Here is a 1,084-nt window from a genome sequence, read left to right as displayed (position 1 = left end):
AGCCTGAATTTGTTTTCCGTTATTGAGAAAGACTGGTTTTGCAATAAGACATCCAGCAACTTCGCACTCTGGCGGCCCCGTGTGGCAGAGGGAGGTAACGGTTTGAATTTCTGACAGTTTGAAGGACTTCATTACCCAGAAATCATGTAGCGGGATGCCAGTAAACTGTACACACTACATTTCTTCACAAAATTTCTTCTTCTTAGTGGCTAGTTGTGGTGAAGATGGTGTGAAAAAAAATATTTACGCAAAACAAGGTCAGTTATCCTCGGTGAGTCCAGCACTCGCCCGCTGCAGTTTAGAAGAAAGTTTTGTATTTCGCTAAGTTTCAATTTGTCATTCGGCCAAAATGGGCGAATCTACTGCATCACAATTAGTGGGGATGGGACAAAATGCTTTGTTGCTTGTTCCTTTGTCAGAACCTCAATTACAGTAAATAAATAATATTTAATAAATAAATAATACAGTAAATAAAATGGTGACACAGGAGGCGCAATGTTTCTGCAGGACACCAGCATCTACCGCCCATACAAATGCATGCTACCTGGGAGGAAAACGTAAACCAGGCAGACTGGTCTGGCAGGAGAGGTTCTGGCCCACAGCCTGAGGGAGAATACCTGGAGACCAGACAGGGGATTATAGGGAGAAAACTGACGCTGATAGATCTGCACCAAGAGGGAGCTGGAAAAACTGTTAGTTCCTTGGCACAAAGGGAAGAGGGGGGAGGAGAGAAAGGGAGGACGACAAAGAGATACGGAAAGGTGGAAAAAAAAAACTCAGAGGCAAAGCGAGCGGAAGGTAATGGAGAGCTGGGTTTGCCGGGAGGGGCGCAGTGTGCAGACCTGTTATTTCCTATCTACTGGGTATGCTGTGTTGAGATAACAGCTGGACCCTTTTTACCAGCATGGGGGGGGAATGCACCATTTATTTTCTCTCCCCGCCGTTGTTTTGGAAACCAGTCACGGCCCCTTTTATGTTGTTGGCTCCGCCGCTGCTGATAAGGGCACTGATTCCGAGAACACAGACCTGCCCAGACACACACACACACACATACATAGGCACACATACACATCTGCTTGCCAAT

This window comes from Centroberyx affinis, unplaced genomic scaffold (assembly GCF_046629955.1).
Source record: "Centroberyx affinis isolate AG114_WGS23_722 - 3 ecotype Tasmania unplaced genomic scaffold, CSIRO-AGI_Caff_v1 ptg004721l_1, whole genome shotgun sequence".
NCBI lineage: Eukaryota > Metazoa > Chordata > Actinopteri > Beryciformes > Berycidae > Centroberyx > Centroberyx affinis.
Note: the sequence above shows the minus strand (reverse complement) of the source record.